The sequence below is a fragment of the Sturnus vulgaris genome, chromosome 1 (assembly GCF_052056855.1).
Source record: "Sturnus vulgaris isolate bStuVul1 chromosome 1, bStuVul1.hap1, whole genome shotgun sequence".
NCBI lineage: Eukaryota > Metazoa > Chordata > Aves > Passeriformes > Sturnidae > Sturnus > Sturnus vulgaris.
The window spans coordinates 72,388,678-72,405,711 of record NC_142243.1 but is presented as its reverse complement, the minus strand read 5'-3'; the positions used below and the strand labels follow the sequence as shown (position 1 = coordinate 72,405,711).

At 43.0% G+C, this 17,034-nt stretch overlaps 1 long non-coding RNA gene across 3 annotated transcripts in view; it reads left to right on the top strand.

Annotated features, from left to right (window-relative positions):
- Window positions 1–16,682, top strand: part of LOC148225301 (uncharacterized) — a 40,977-nt gene extending 24,295 nt beyond the window's left edge. Inside the window, exons 3-6 of one of the 3 annotated variants that reach the window (XR_015805367.1) lie at window positions 2,774–2,898; window positions 5,523–5,620; window positions 12,287–12,901; window positions 13,363–16,681. This is a non-coding gene — a long non-coding RNA (uncharacterized LOC148225301). Of the gene's footprint in view, window positions 1–2,773; window positions 2,899–5,522; window positions 5,621–10,757; window positions 12,902–13,362 lie in introns of all 3 variants that reach the window. The other 2 variants (XR_015805368.1, XR_015805366.1) reach the window with 2 other exon arrangements.
- Window positions 16,683–17,034: the final 352 nt, after the last annotated feature.

The following is a 17,034-nucleotide window of genomic DNA, read 5'->3' as shown; positions in this document are numbered from 1 at the left end:
GGGAGAGGGTTTACATTTTCCATTTCAAAAGAGGTTTCTTCCTTGCTTAACAAACACCTGTCTTTCAAACTAAGACAGCTGAGAGTGTTTGTTTGTTTTTCCTAATGTTCACAGGATGTACCCAACATAAAGAACAAAAACGATTGCCTTCCAGGATTAAAAGAAATGTACGTCTAGTCTGGTATCCCATTCCTGAGTGGGCCTACAGAGGAGAATGTGAAAATAGTGGATGAACAGGGAAAATGAACAGGGGTGCAACAAAAATTTGCAGGTCGGATATTTCCTAGCTCAGATGTGTTGTCTGTATATTTAACACCCTTCAATGGATTTTGCTTTCAAGTAGCCACCCAGTCCTTTTTGAGCCATGTAAAAATTAACATCCACACCTCCTTAGGCACGTGGTGAAAACTATTTCTATGTGTTTGTTTTGGACCTGCAAGCTTTGCTTTATGTCCTTTGCCTCTTATGCTGGCAGGAACTAATCAACCCCTACTCCTTGTTTCTTCCCTCGTTGGTCTTCCAGATCATTCTGTTTTCCTACCAATCTCCTTGCATTCAAAAATCAGCATTGCTGATTTTAGAATTAAAGGCAACAAGTCATCACAAGATAACTTGCCTTTTATCATGGATTCCCAAACAGCAGAGCAGGATCCTCCAAATCCAAGTGTGCCCAGCAATGATACTTCTCTCATGTATCTTCTCAGCAGAAGGAGCTCTGCAGACTGGAGCTGCTCAGCGCTTGGACTAAGACAACCCTCGTTCAAACATTGCTGTGGCACTTTGCAGAGGTGGTTCTAAATGCATCACTCTCTGCCTTGCGTGATGTTTGTGTGATTTCCAGGGATATGAGGGGAAGTAATTTATACTGAGACTCTTCAATCAGCAATAAAATGCTATTATACAGCTGGAACACTTGGCTGGTGTTCCTGGTGCAGACAAGTTATGAACATCTGTGTTGCAATATGAGAAATATAATCAGACTGTCTGGTGAGGATGGTTGAGGGGCAGTCATTTGCAGAAAGTAGGGCAGCCTCGTTTGCACAGGAGGCTGCTTGCTGCTTTGCATACCTCAGGATGCCAAGGAAAAGTCTCTGCTCCACAGAAGCACTGAACCATGGAGCAGCATCCCTAGATCCTCTGAAAGGGCACCAGACTCATGATGGTGTGACTTTGATTTAGTGAATTCCTAATTGTGTAGAAGAGCAGATTTGTTTTTACACAGAAGCTGCTAAGCTGTGAAACTGTTTTCAATTGCTTGTCTGAATAAAAAAATAGGAAGGACTAGCAAGTGGGTGTAACAGCTGGGTACCTGGACTTTGGAAGTACTGGAAAAAAACTGCCTGCTGCTTCCTTCTCTGCCTGTTGCTGCACAGATTGAATCTGAAGTCAGGATTTAAACAGTGAAATCCCTAGCTGGTGTCAAGTCTGACAGCCTGCTGCACACTGTCTTGCTCTGGTACGTCTGAACTCCCCTCACTACCAGCTCCAGGGGCAGAACAGCCCTTGGGATGCCTCTTCTCTGTAGTTCAGGGTGTGGCCTGGCAGCAGGAGCACTGCTCACCCTCTGCATTTATCAGGGTGTGGGCAGTGGAGCAGGGCTCCTGCTCGGAAGCTCCCCGTGTGACTGCGGCACAGACTGGCAGGAGCTGAGGAATAGTTGGATGCTATTTCTGATATATCTCCTCACAGTGAGGCGTGTATTAAACAGCTTTTCAGCAGTCAGAGCTCACATCCAGAGCTGGAGGAGGGATGTAGGATGGACAGCAATTTTCTCCTCTAGCATCTTGTGGTCTCAGTCTGGACAGGGCTGGTTTGTGATCCCCGTGTCCAATCCCACTTGTGCAGTCTGGGCATTCCCTTTAGGGCAGCCTCCTGGGGAGGCAGATTTTGTGAACAAGTGCCAGGTGTGTATTTCTCACAGAATACCCATCTGAGGTTGTAGTTGCTCCCGGTCTCTGGGATGTGAACATGTCACACAGATGTACAAAGTGTCTGTGTTACCCATCTCATAAACCTCTGCTCCCTCAGCCTTAGAGATGGGTGTCTTTTCCATTTGTTTTGGTCAAGCTATTGCATAAATGAAGCTATATCTCTTTGGTCATACAACTAAAAAGAGGAGATTGGAAACTCCTCGGGGCAGAGTCTGTCTGTATTGGTGCCTATTATAGCTCCTCACATCCCTGAAAGGAAAGGGCTCATAATTAATTGCTAAATAATTAATAATGAGAAGAAGCAGATACTACTCAGGAAGTAATTAACCTTCCTTACAGGGAAGTCCTATGGAAGGGAAGAGTAATTAAAGGCTTTTAAAATGACACAGAAAAGTCCCCACTGACCTCAGCCAGGATAGGTTTAGGAAGTGGGTCCAGTAGGATTTCCTTAGTTATCAAATAAAAATAATTTTGTTCTGGTAGGTAAAATTTCCTAATCTGGTATTTTTGTTCATCTGTCTGTACCAGTGTGCAGCCTGGATGAATAATTTCATTTTTGTTTCATTTAATTTTTGACAGTGTGAAATGGTTACTTATAAGGAATGCTGGAATTTTCCTTGGAAAGCAAGCGGGTGGCTAACTCACATTGAAATAGGGGTTTTCACTATTTCATTCAGGCAGTATCACACAATAGACAAAAGTAAGACCTGGATGGCAAAATTATTTTGCAAGAGGTACCTTTAGGTACCATGATCCATCCACAAAGGTACAGAGAGCACGTAGTATCATTTTTTGGTCATAGCTGAAAAGAGACTTATGCAGTCATTGCCATGTTCCTTCAGATGAATTCACACAGTCCTGCAGAGATGTGAATTTTCTGGGACTTTGGAGCTGTCACGGCTGAGAGAGCTAAAAGCATCTGCTGAGTGTATCAGAGCACACAACTACTCGATATCACTTCATCAAGGTAAGCCTTGCAACTTTTGATTCAGAACTTCATTGGTCTCTTTTTGCAAATCAAAATGAAATAAAAGACACAACCTTCTCAAACCCTTCAAGGTATTTTTAAATCGGGGTGAGTTAGAGCTCTAAATTCCATCGTTCCCAACAGCGTTCATAATGGGCCCCCTCTGAAGATGTGTGTCTCAAGAGTGTCTTGATGCACTGATAATGAACACCTCCTGGCTTTCAGGATTCACCAATGTCCTTTACAAGTCCTTCAATTTTTCTTTATCTTCTCATTATACAGGCCATTCTTCTCTCCTGATAGCAGGTAAAGGGGATTACATTATGCTGCTTTTGTCTAACACATGACAGAGAATATGAGAAAATATCAGTCATTTTGGTTCTGTCTCTGGGGCTCTGAGGAACTTCTGTCTCTCAAGAAACTTCCTGTTTTCTTAGCTCAGATGTATTTGGCAAACTTAGAGTTTAATACTCTGTAGTGCCGAGAAAATGAAGCTACCTTTTAGTCTCCTGAAGCCACTTTTGAAGGGATATTCTGCATGGCATGACTTTGCCAGTTCAGATAATCCACTTTACCTGTATGTCCTGGTACTTGGCCCCAGATAACTCGTACTAGCTGTCCTTGAGAAGGTGTGTGGCCCAGGGCTATGCTACATCCTTGGGGCAATTCTGGGGAAACCCATTTGGTCCCTGTGCTCTCTGCAGCTTAACCAGCAGCTCGAGGCTCAGCCCTGATGGAACCCCTGGTCCCAGCCCAGTGCACTCAACCCCGAACCTGCCACAGGAAATCTCAGCCAGTCATTGTTTCTTCACATCTGGGAGACCAAGAAGTCTCCCCAGCCCTGGCTTTCTTTCTACCACAGTGCTTTCTCCTTTGAAGACCAGGTGCATGAAATGTCAGCGGCTGTGAAGGCATAGCAGAAACTCCCAGGAGAATCAGGATCTCCTGTTTGCTGGCATCCTTCATCTGGCCAAGTGGCTCACTGCTGTGGAAAGGACAGCTGCCCCTTCCCCTTGGGCCCACTGCTGCGTTTCTGCCAGCTCCCTTGCATTGATTGATCCATGATGCAACCCCTAATGAGATGGAGTGATTGCAAACACATTCCCGTGCCCCTGACAAGGTCAATTTTCCAGTGGTGTTATTTCCATGCAATTGCACGGTCTCTGGGTCCAATGCAAGGAGATGGAAGAAACACAAGGGAGAGAGTGGGACTCTAAAACAGCCCACAAAGTGCTGCTGGTCCTACAGAACACTAGTTGGACACTTGCTCTCCTCTGATTTACACACTTAGGAAAGTCCTCATCTAGAGCCAGCTTTCCCCAAAGTCATCCCAGATGAGAAGGAGCTTCCCAGTGGAGTCTTGTTAGCTGAGCTAGGAGCTGCTCTTCACTGTTGTGACTGAGAGCAGGGATAAACCAATGCAGCCCCTCTGCAGTACAGGGGGAGCACTTACAGCTACAGGATCTCCCACAGAAATGCTGTTTGCTGCCTAGACATCACTCTTGTTTCCATCCCAAGGACCACAGTAAGGTACATCGACTGACAGTATGGAATAGCTCAGTCAGTGTGACAAGTATAGAGCTATTGTGTACTAAATATTAATACTATGTGTGGATTTGACCCATCTGGGTGGGTTAGGAGTCATTAAATTCCGAAAGAATTCACTGGAATGTCCCTTGTCGCCGATGGCGACAAAGTTTATGTTCCAAAGAACTTAAACAAGAGGCAGAAGAAGGTATGATAAGGAAACAATAGCTCCAGTGGAAGAGGTGAGAGCTCAGGTGGCAGTGACAGGACAGGTTTTCCCTTTGGAAAAAGCAGTTCAGGATATTTCCTTCCTGCCAACACCTGTCCTGCAGTTCCCTGTGCCCCAGCACTTCTCTCCAGCCAGGCTGGAAACCCAGCCCCTGAATGATCTGCATGCCAACAAAACACAAAAACCTACAAACCTGCAGTGCCACAGACGCTGTTGCACAGCAGCAGAGAGTCCTTGGAGTGCTTACAAACATCCATGGGCCACTAGCATCTCGTGCCACCACATCCCTGAGTCCAGAGCCTGGGGTTAGGTCAGCTGATTGGAGCATGATGCTGGTTGTGGGTTTGATCCCTGTACGGGCCACTCACTAAACAGTTGGATTTGATGGGTCCCTTCCAGCTCTATTCCGTGAGTTATCTGGTGCCAGATCCTTCAGGGCCTTCCTGATAAGTTTGGTGAACCCAAAGCTACTCTTGTGTGCAAAGAATTTGCAGGATCTAGCACCCCGTTTGAATTCAGGTGCTGGATAGAGGGATCAATATTATAAATTTTTGCCCTGTAACTCTATGAAATCTCTTCAAAATTATCTTTCATCTGCAGGGCACTGATGATTCAGTCCCTTGATGCTGAGGCCTGCCTGTTTTGGGATGTCAGGGACCTGTGTTCCCCCAGGCACACACCTGGTGACAGCAGCAGCCATTGATAGGAGAAAAACTTGGTTTGAGCCCCCAGTTCTCACCCCTAATATACATTTTATTTTTGTTCTGACTTAAGACATTGTTGCATAAATGCTCTACCACTGCCCTAAGGGGATGTTTTAGAGTGTTTTGATTCCTTCATGTTGTTTTCTTTTTATTCTATATATCAGACTGAGCAGCTGAGAGCCTAATGCAGACGCTAGGAAGATGGAATGGTCCCAGCATCACCATGGCACAGTTCTCCCTGCAGCAGCAGGTGGCTGAGAAGGTGAATTTTGTGTGGAGAGAAGCAGGAGTATTCTATTTTTTCAGGAAGAAGTCTCAAGCAAGACTGCACTGAGAAGGGCCTGATGCATACAGCAAAAACATCAGTGGTAAATCTCAATGAAAACAGACATCAGCCCCATGCTTTACTTGGGGAATAATTTTCCAGCCCCACTCAGAATAAGCTTTTCCCTTTTCTCAACCCCTCAATAATTATGCTAACCCTATTCTGGGCCTCCAAGTAATCAACTCAACCTCTCAACAATAAAAGGCTGGCTGTGCATGACTATTTTTGCCACTCTCGGGATGCTGTGGCAGTCCCTGTCCACCCCCACACCAAAGCTAGCTCTGAGCTTTTTCCTTCTCTCCCTCAACCCTAATCACTGACTTCTCAATCCTGGCCAGTGACTTACTCCTAAGACAGCATCCCCACTGCCCAGATTCAGTATTCCTCACAGATGGATTCTGCTATTAGCTTTCCATTTCCTTGGGCAGTTTCTTTCAGCCCCACTGACACATGTCCAGTGGGCTGGAGGTTTCAGCTTTTCCTTTACCTCAGCCCTCACCCTAGTTTGACCCCTGAAAGCATCCAGCCGTCCCATAGAGTAAGCATTCCCCAGCAGAAGGTGCTTTTTGCAGCTTCCATTCTCTTTTAGTGTGCTCCTCCTAGCCCCCATCTAACCATAGCTCTGGGCTTCCACTTCTCCTGTCCTTTAGGGAGCATCTCCACATTCCTGGAAACAGCATTCCAGGTGTGGCCTCACCAGGGCTGAGCAAAGAAGGGTCCCTTGACCCGATGGAAACACTTCTCCTAATGCAGCCCTGCCTGCTGTTAGTTGAAGCTTCTGCCTTTCCTTTGGCAGATCTTTTTCAGCCCCTTCCAGCTGTAGCTCTGAGGGGATGGGATTTATCCAACCTTATTCAGAAAAGGCAGAAGGAGAACTTCATTGCTGTTTGCAGCTATCTGATGAGAGGGTGTAGAGAAGATGGAACTCTGTAGGAAGAAGAACCTCTGGCTCTTCCCAGAGGCACAAAGTGACAGGACAGGAGGTCACAAGACACTACCTGGGACTTGGAAAACTCCAGACAGATCTTAAGGGAACAAAATTCACAACAAGGTTGGTCAAACACTGGAACAGGTGCCCAGGGATCCTGCAGGCTCTCCATCCTCAAAGATGTTAAAAATTCAGCTTGCTGAAGCTTTGGGTAGCCTGACCTGACTTTAAAGCTGTCTGAGCTGCGAGCAGGGAGGCTGGGGCAGAGGACACCCAGTGATCCCTTTCTACCTGAGTTACCCTACAGTTCTGCTGCTGTGAAGCTCAACCTTTGTAAATTTGGAGCCTAATCTGATTGCCTTGATGAGAGGAAGGTGTTATGTCTTTAGCAGCAGATTCAGCCTTTGTAAGGCCTGCTCTGCTTTGAGCAACAGTTTCATGGGACCAATATCTAAACAAGTGCTGGCCCACTAACACACAGCTTCCCAGCACTTACTGACAGTAGGAAATAATTGTAGCTGACCCAAAATTTTCTTCACAAAGATTTTCAGGATTAGGACAGGTGTCTAAATTTATGCCTTGCTTATCCTGTGCAGTTTAAAGGAATATGGGAACTCAGGCCTTTTAGAAAAACTCTGGAATGGTAATGGTAAGGGGAAGGAATTCACATGCCTGGTGGTGAAAATTAGGAAAGTCCCAAATAATTCCATTTCTGCTGTCCTTTTCACTGAGTGATGCAAAAGCCCTTCCTGTCTTCACCTCCTCTTCTCTCACCCATAAGCAAATTAAAATCTCCTCAATATTTGCCCATTTTGACTGGAAGCATTGGATAAACGCTTCCTCAAATTTTTCTACCTTCAAGAGACTTGACATTCTCACTGACATTTTACCCATTTTACACAAGTGACTCCAGAGTCCCTCAGCATTGGGAGTTTTTCCTCCTTTTCTTCCCCTTCTTTCTCTTCCTCTTCCCTGCCTAAAGACCTGTTGGAAAGAAAAGGAGGCATTAGAAAGAGACATCCTTACTGTGGGAGCAGGGAGGGGCTGCTGCCCCTGCCTCAGTGCAGTGTTACATTAGGGCAGACTTGCTCTGGTATCATGGTGTGTTCCAACAGCTCACTCAGATATTTCCCCAGAGGGGAAAGCCTTTGCTTTCCCTCTGAATTCATCCATCACCAGGCAGTGCACACTCATCAAAGATGTGGAATCTGGCATCGCTGCAGGATCATTATAAGGGTTTAAAAGAGAACATTTCACCACCCTATATATCTTGTCAGACAACACCTGACAGGTCAGCTGGGACTGCACTTCCCAGCTGAAGCACTGGCTTGAGAAAATGTCACCTACAGGCACAGGTCAGCTCAAGCCAATCCCCCTAAGCTGGGAAACCCAGAACCTCAGAGCTAACACAGCATTTACAGCATCTGCCCAACTTTCTGTATTCTATGTCTCACTCATAATGGAGTGGTGACCCTGTTTCATGTGTTTTCATGTGACTTTGTCTAGTCCCTATCTCAGTTCGCTTATCCTGCTGGCACTAAAGGCAAAGACATCCGCGGGTGAACCTCATCCCATGAAAATAATTGTTTATGATTAATAAAAAGTAAAATATATGTCCAGAACTGATCACGATACTGAAATAAAGATGTTTAGTTAAGGCAAGGAAAATTCTGTTTGCTCCCATTTTGTTTTGGGAAAAAAAATACTGAAATACAAATGACAGAAAATCAGGAATGTCTCCTTTTCAGCAATAAAAGTCTAGAGAATTAATGTTATAAGCAAACTGGAAGTAAAACCGAACTCCACATTACTTATAATGCACTGTTTCTAGCAATAGAAAGCTGAGATTAATTCAGATGTGCCTGGTTTCTGTGTAGCCTGTACTTTGTTCTGCTGTCAGTGCCTACTCAAAGTACCAGGCTGAAGTTACAAAATCAGATTGCAGGCTGTTTGAGTCAAGTGTCTGTTGAAGCTAATTCATCACAGTAAAAAAATGGTTATGAGATATTAGCAGCTACTGCAGCTTCACTCACTTTCCCTTTCTTTCTTTTTATTGCCTGCATAAAGAAGACCAATTGCTGTTTGTCAATAGTAAAAAAAAAAAATATTTTCTATGACATTAAGCAAATTCTCTCACTACCCCAGCATATAAATGTCTTGAAGGTGAGAGGGTGAAAAAGAAAAAATAAAACCTAAGAAGGAAAGCAACCTATAGGAAAGGTTTTACAGGGAAAGTGAAAGCACTAACAGAAAGGAGGGGTGTGAAGGATGGTGAGAAAGGCTGTTCCTGAGTCAGTGTCCCAGGCCCAACACCCGTGCACTGACCTGGACACCTGCCCACACCAAAGGTGGCACCACAGCTTCCTTTAACCATGTGTGGTGTCACTCTCCCTTGCCTCAAGGACAATAGAGGGCCATGGTATTGTGTGTTTTATCATGAATTTCATTTCCAGAAGCACCAAGAAAATTCATACACAGGGATGGAGTGGAGCCAAAGTAGACATCAAAACTGTTTTCTCTCTTAAGCTTTCAGAGTAGAGGCTGGAAGAAGGTAATAGAGAAACATCCTTTTTACTCCCCATGTCTTTAAATGTAAGAAGGAATGGTCTCGTTGAGGATTTTGTTATGTGGTACATGGTAGAGAGGGAGAGAGAGGAGGACACAGGAATTTTGGAAGAAGCAAGGGAGGAATATGCAAAGATTTTTGGAGCTTCCTTTCCAAAACAGGTTTAGAGTTGCTATTTCATCGCTTTGAAAATTATCAGTATTAGGCATGATGTATCTTCTGGAAGCAGTTGTCATTGGGATATCCCCTGGAATGCAGATAACAAGCACGATAGGTCTGCAGCACTCATGCATTTATATACAAGGGCCTAGCATGGCATGGTGCCACAGAAACTAATTATATCCAGTATTCATAAAATGATGAGAAGTGGTAGAAGTGTAATTATCAGTTCTCCAGTATGACTGCTGTATGCAGTAAGTATGGCAGAGTTGACATATTAGTGGAGGCAAATGAGTAAAATATCTTTTTATTTCGCCAGTACACGTTTTAAAGTCCTAGTAGTGTTTGAAATCCTGATGTTCTCAGCAGAAGTGATGGCCTAGAAAATTTTTCTTCTGCCTCATTTTTCCCCTAATCATCTGTGGACAATTAATTGCCACCTATTAGCATCCCAGCCCTTGTTAAAATAAGCCCTTTTTTTGTTGTTTTTTTTTTTTTTTTTTTAACCTGAGTAATAAAAAAAAAGATAATTTCAGCATTGTAAAGTGGACTTGTCATAAACATTTAAGATGTGTCAAAGAATCATATTTTCTAGGCAGTATAATAGCATTCCATTTCTTGTTTCCCAAGGACTAAACTTGGAAATGAATGGTTTTATGAAGAAGCTAATCTTATAGTGAAGTTGCATGATTCCATTCTTCCACGATCAGGCTCCTCAGCAAAATAATTTCCCTTTAATTAAGTTATATGATGTAAATTTCATGGCAATTGATTTAATAAAAATATATGATACAAAATAACATGGGGAAAAACACCTTAAAGAACAGCAGAATGATTCCCTGAGCAGAGCAGGTAATGGGAAAACTACTGGAAATGAGGTTAGAAGAACAATAAAAGGGAAGCTTTTATAGATTTCTTTTCACCATTTTTCTTTTTGTAACAGTTAGATGGATGTATCCCTTGCTGCCTTTTCCTCTTTTTCTACTGTAAAAGATGCTTGAGAAGCTGTCATTTTTTTTTTCTCTCATCTACCCAATTATTAATCTATTTTTAAAACTAATAATACAATCAGTTCTGATGTTAATGCATGCTGGAACACATATACTTTTCTGATTTACTTTTTTGATCTATGTATGCTTTTGCCTTTCAAGTGAGAGATGTTTTCTGTTTCTTGTCCAAACCTTTGTGCTAATACTCTTGTGCCCTGGTGCACAAGTGCTACTGCTTACATGTATTTTCTAGAAAACCTGTGGGACAATGTAAAGGCCTCTGCCTGCACTCACTTCAAATACTGTTTGTTTACAATGTGGAGGTGGTAGGGACATCCAGCTGTGGAGATTCATAACACAGTATGTGTTGATTTTGGGGACATCCTTAGGAAAATGTATCTCTCTGTAGCACATCTTTTCTCTCTGTCCCAGCCTCTTCAGGAGCCATGGAAAGGCAGCTTCCCATCTGCCATTTGCCATTATCCATCAGTTTATGGTGCAGATGATCCCTAGAAGTTATTGTTGCAGAAAGCAGGATTTCCATCCATGCTGATCTCTGCCCAGAGACATTCACAGGAGGAAAAGCTGCTAAGTAGTCCATATGGACAAGCTGGACAGAGGAAATGGAGTCACAGCAAAATTATGAACTCCTGGAAGTTACTGAAAGGTTGCAAGAACACGAGCAAGACTGCAAAGACAGGGGAAGGTACCCAGAGAGTGCTGTGAAAAGGCTGAGTGCAGCAAGCCTTGGGCAATCTTCAGCAGCTCAGATCCAGAAAAATGTGTGATTTTCACATGGGTGCTTGACTCTTCTTGAGAACACTGCTAGCTGGATAAGAGCCCTTATGGATTAAAGGACTCAACATGTGTCTGAGGTAGCATCAGGCAGTCTGATTTTAGTGTGATTAGTTGCAGCTCTCATGTCTGCAAAATTAGCCCAACAGCCTCATAAGTGCAATTGTTTTTGAAAGAGATAGGATTTTTTTCCAGAGTTTTCTTTAAGGCAAAAATCTTTGACTGTCATTCTGTGGATATTGCTTGTTTTGACCTCAGTCAGCATCAGAAAAAAAATAAACTCAAATACAAAATGTTTTCTTTTGTTTTTAGGATTAAATTAAGTTTTTTTAGGACTCCTTTAGAAACAGAAATACATCTCAACTCAGGCTGGGGCCAGAGCTTCAGATTCAGATCTTATTTTAGTTTAATTTTCTTTACTGAACCAAACCATCAGTCTTTCCTGGCAGGCAGTCTACCCCAACTAGAATATTTTCCATAGTGAGCTCCAGATAGCCAGCATACTAATGTATGCCTTTAAAGAAAGAAGAAATACCCAGAGTCCTGATGCATTCAATCAAAACAGCAAACAGTGATTTCCAACCAGCCTTTTCCACAACAGACTAAAGCAAGGGGAGAAGCAATCATTGCTTTCTGAAATCAGCCATGTCAGCCCTTGACACAAAGGAGGTTGTTGAAGAAAGGTTAGCTCTGGTGTCATTGTGCCATTAGGTCTGAACGCCTCTGAGAGATCTCTAGTACAGCCTGCCATTCACAGACCCCCAAGGATTTCTTTTTTAAATGAAAGGTTGCAAAAATCTCATTCCCTATTCCAACACTGCACACACAACATGTTCCCCTTCCCCCCATCCATCGCAAGAAGCTAATGGGAATCAGGTCCTTAATGGAGGACAATGGCAATTCTGTGCAGGTGGGAAGGCATAAAACATTTGCCAGACAACCAGTTTTGACTCGTGGTCAATGAAATATTAATACATGACCTTCATAATTTTCCCTTTCCATTAAAAACCTCAGGCCACTGGAACAAAAATGTTTAAAAACACTTCTGCTTCCTGGTAATCAGTTTTTAAAAGATAAATAAAAATATATCTGTACTCTTTGAATTTGTGATCAGAAAGCTTCCTCCCAACTGACTCCAGCCTTAGATGCCATTGTTCTTTTTAAAGGATTTTGAATGCAACTGGATGTGAGAGATACATAACTGCATATCCAACCAATACTTGCCCCTGAAGATGAAGAGATAAAAGGTTCTTGCTTCAGCCACACCATTGCTGGACTTTTACACTGAGCCCTCCTGCCCAACAGGACTCAAGAAAGCTGTGTACAATCTAAAAGACTGGAGCTACCCATAACACAAGGGTTGGTTGAATGAAAAACTTAGAAAACATTCTGTCCTTTCCTGAATGATGGTTTATATCACAGAGTGGAAAGATAGTTGGTCTAGCAGGAATGTTGATTTATTTTGTAGGGTGGAAAGATAGCTCTTTTAATGAGGAATGTAAGCTTTTTCTCTTCTTCAACTGATGCTCACAATCAAGAATATTTGCATGCACAAAGCTTCCTTTAATGTTCAAAGACAATTTCTCTTCACCAGTGTCACCAATACCACAGGGACTGAACTGGCTTACAACCAGAATAAATCTTACCTCCTGCATTCTTTTTCCATGTGGATGAAGGCAGCTACCTAGAAGCAAAAGGAAATACAGCCTGGGGGATAGAAGCACAAAACACAAATGCCAGAGCATCACCAGTTGAACTACAAGCTTCCTTCCTGAGCTTTGGTAAGTAACCTATTTCTTTGTCTAAACAGACCCTAAACTCCTCTGTATCTGCTGGACTCAGAATTGCTTTGGGTCTGTGGTATGTGGCAAAATCCTGAAGCAGCTACAGTTAGTAGGAGATTCTGACCCATGGCTGGAATTTTACCCCAAGTAATCTTTACTTTCTTGCCCATGTGTGATTGTTTCTAAAGAGTTAGAAGATGCTGCTCACTTGAGGAAAAGCATACAAATGCCTGATTGTAGCAGTAGTAATAGTAGTAGTCATGCAATGTTAGAGATTGAGTGCTGTTATAAGTTATTCGCTTCTTATGTGTTAAGCCTGCAGAAGACTTGAGGCAGAAAATTACCCCAACAATGGAGATTTTATTTTTCAGAAACTGAGTTGTTTTAATTTGAAATCGATTGCAATTATAAAGTCACAATTTTAATCACTTTCTTTTCCTTCTTTTTGTTTGGGATAGTAATATTATTACCCTCTTTTCTGAAGCAAGTTATCCTGCTATTACATAGACTGCCCTATGGTTTTGTGTCATGGTGTAGCAAAACCAACCATGGACCAGAAAGTAAAATCAGAAGTGTGTGAAGGAAGGAAGTATTGTGGGAAGAAAAAGATCTATAATACCTGACTGAGCATCAAATGTCATCTCAGTGGTCGATGCAAGGAGGAAGATCTCTGGAGCTTCTTTTCCAAGCAGTTCAAATTCCTCTCTCACTGTTGTCTCTGCAAGGTGCACAGGACAGACGTGTCACTGCTTGGTACAACACGGCTCATGCCTGCAGAGCTCAGGGCTGTGCCCTGTCATGGAGTGGACAGGACTCTTCCAGACCAAAGTCTTCTCATTAGGCAACCCCAATGACTCTGAGACATAAAGATCACTATTATGTATGGGGTGGGGGGTTTAGTCCAAAGTGCTTTAAGTGCCAGGGATGGTTGTGTCACAGACACCGCAGTGGTGCCTGTTTGATGGGCATGAGATTGGTCCCCCAGGACAAGGCAGGAGGCTTCAGGGCCTGCTGAGGACACTGCCTGGCTTGTCCTGGGAGAGAAGAGCTGAATATGATGACATCTGTGGCCACAAAGTCTGTCTGTGCTGTTCCCCCATCACTCGTGCTCAGATTTCCTCTGAGAGGGAGATGATTGATTTACTCCAGAAGGAATGAACTACCACACAGGTGCTGCAGAATGCAAGGGAAACAAGCTGAGGAGAGAGTAAAGATAATCCCGACCCAAATCTTTAATTGTATCCTGTGCAGCAGTCCCCACAATAAAACAGAGCATTGGTCTCTACACTTCCTCTGACTCTGGACACAGAGATGGCTCTTAAAAACATAAACTGTCTCCTCTGATTTCTACCCCAAGTGTTGTGTCCCTGCAGAAGGAGAGAGCCAAGCCTAAGGGCCCCATCCAGTCATGCCAATACCAAAATGTTTCTTTCCCTCATCTCACCACAGGTGGGAACAGGCTTGTCTATTGATGCTTTCAGCCTTACACTTTTTCCTGCTCTGAGAGGGTGGGTGTGGATCATGGCAGAAATCTGCTGCATTCTGCCTCTGGACTGTGGAGGATGGGGTAATGGGGGACATGGGGGCTGACATTTGCACACCCTATCCCTACAGCTAAGTCTGATATCAGGGCACTAATCCTTGCAGTAAAAGAGCATTTAAAGGAGGAAAGGCTCTTGCCAGACTTTGTCTTCTCTGTAGCTGTATAACTGCTGTAGCATTCAGCAGAACACTGGGCTCATGAAGGTTTCCCAGACCTTCAAACCCTGATCACAACTGTAAGTCAGGGAACCAATCTGTGTTGGAAAAGAGCTTGAAGAGAATTCTCTCTTCTCAACACAAATCCTCTCACTATGTCTTTAGGAGTTATGCTTCTGGTATTTTATACTCTCCAAACTGTAACTATAATCCCAACACAAACCCTAATACTATTCACATAGAGGAGGTAACCTCCCTCCCTAAAAAAGCACATAATTTTACCCCTGCTAACACCAGCTGTCTTTACATTATTGAAAGCCCTACAATGATGAATGCTTCATTAAAGTAAACTACAGCAGCCGAGCCCACCCCATCCTCTATGCCTGCCAATAGCCAAGGTATCATTCCCTAAGGGAAAAGAGAACCTATGGCCTCGATCATAGCACCACCAGTTCTTTTCCTTGTATTTTGTGTCCTCTAGAATTGAACTGGCCCTTTGAAAGTGCCACTGGCCTCACCCTAATTCCAATCCCAAGAATACCACTATAAAAATGAAAATAAGGAATTGGTCCCTGATACCATCTCTCTGCCTGCTTTTAGGGGCCCTATAGAATCCTGAAGGAAGTTAAATATTAGAATATATCTTTACCATAAACACAAATCCCACTGCTTTCCCTCCTTGTACCTCAAGAGCTAATGACCTCAGTGAAAGAGAATGTGACACCTACAAACATCGTTCTCCTTCCTAAACTGTGTGTTCTGTGTTTTCCACAGTATATTGGCCTCTTAAAGCTGTTTCTAGGTATGCTGTCTTCGTGGATGGCACCAGAGAGAGATCCTGGGGCAAGCAGGTAATTCCTGATCATTCAAACCTATCAAGTTCTAGATTGACCCCAGAATCCCTTCGTGGCAGCTGCGACATTAAAAAGAAAAATGTTTGCACACCTGTACATGCATATGTACATACACATGGTGTTTTCTTTGTTCAAAACGCATCTATTAATGGCACAGCTTTTTTTTCAGCCTTCAGAGAAGTGGTTTGGGTTCTTTTTGTAAAAGAGAAAGAAAAGGTATGCCACTCCCTGTCCCTAAAAAGAAAGGTTTAGAGAGAAAAATCTGCTGAGCAAAAGGAGTGTCTCTTTTGGAAGCAGCAAGACTTCTTTCTTTCCAAGTGCCCTCTCTTTGCAGACCGGGGAGATGCTGTTCCCTCGAGGTGCCTGAGTTTCCTCTTGGGTGTTCACTCCCAAAGGGAGCTAACATGAATACAGGATGTGTAATCACTGGAGCTGGGTAAAAGGAGGAGTGACCCAATTTGCCGGTGCAGGCACATTAGGCAGCTACTGCCTTAATTACCTACTGGGTGTCTCAGGTTAGATGATGTGACAATTTCCCAGTGATGGCAATTATCCTTCTGGGCTGTGATTCACTTTTTGGTGGGTTTGTCAAGGCCTCTTGGATAAAATATGCATGAGCACATCTTGCCCATCCTCCACACCCAGGCTTCTGCCACAGGTTAGCAGGCATCCTGGCACAGCTGGCAGCGCTGGAAATGTTCTCCATCCCTGCTGCAGCAACGTAATGGTGGAGAGCTTACTTGCAAGAGTCCATTAGGCTTGTTCTTGGTACCACTTTCTTGGTCTGATTTCATCCGTATTTTACTGGAAAATGGTAAAAAGCAAACACCTTTTAAAAAATGGAGACATTCAAACAGACAAAATTATGAATGCTGTGGGTTTTTTTGTTGTTGTTGCTGTTTTGCTGTGTCTCATTTCTGAAGCTGCCTTCAGCAACTTCTGTAAGAAAACAGTTATTAGTTTTAGTAGTGTTACAGTAGCATGCAGCTAATGATTTTTAGGAAATAGTTACAGAGATATCCATTTGTCTGTGTGCATGTATGTGAAAGAGAAATGTGCCATTTATGTAAAACATTCTGTCCTTACCTGTAGCCAGTTAGTGTCAGAAGACTCTTTGGACTGTTTGTAAACTCACTTGTACTTGGTGCTAGCATTGATTCCTTGGCTGAATTATTTTGCAGTACAATAAACCCACTAATTGTGTATCTAAATAAAATTAAATTTAAAAAAATTGAATGACTTTTATTTTACCTTGGATGATAATTTATTGACACAAGTAGAACTCCTTAATTAAATTTGGCATAGCCAGGTCTGCAGAGGACACATTAAACCATTTTGCCATGTGATTTTAGTGTTTTGTTGAGGATTTTTTTAATATACTTTAGACTGTCCTGATGTGCCTAGATTAAATTGGGTTTATTACAGCCATACAGACAGTCAATTATTTTGACTATGCAGTCCTTAAGGATCCCGCACAGATTTAGCATAGATCTTCCATGAAGAAGGCCTATTAATTTATAATTTCTCATTAAATACATCAGAGATTGAAATCCACTGTTGCTCTTCTGGAAATAGATA